We start from the raw sequence: 403 nt of genomic DNA, 5'->3' as shown, positions 1-403 counted from the left end.
GTATCTGTCTGTCTGTCTGTCTGCATCTGTCTGTGTCTGTGTGTGTGTGTTTCTGTGTATGTATGTGTATGTGTGTGCATGTCTATGTGCATGTGTCTGTATATATGTCTCTCTGTATGTATCTGTGTGTCTCTGTGTGTGTGTCTGCGTCTGTATGTGTGTCTGTGTGTCTGTGTATCTCTATGTATGTGTCTGTGCGTGTATCTGTCTCTCTGTATGTATCTGTGTGTCTGAGTCTATATGTGTGTCTGTATGTCTGTATCTCTCAGTGTGTGCCTACATGTGTATCTGTGTGTCTGTCTGTATGTATCTGTGTGTCTGTGTCTCTGGCTGCTGTGTGTCTGTCTATGCTTATCTGTGTCTTTGTCTATGTATGTGTCTTGTGTGTCTATGTGTGTGTGTC

The sequence above is a fragment of the Rattus rattus genome, chromosome 16 (assembly GCF_011064425.1).
Source record: "Rattus rattus isolate New Zealand chromosome 16, Rrattus_CSIRO_v1, whole genome shotgun sequence".
Lineage (NCBI taxonomy): Eukaryota > Metazoa > Chordata > Mammalia > Rodentia > Muridae > Rattus > Rattus rattus.
The sequence above is the reverse complement of the archived record's forward strand: the minus strand, read 5'-3'. Positions refer to the sequence as shown.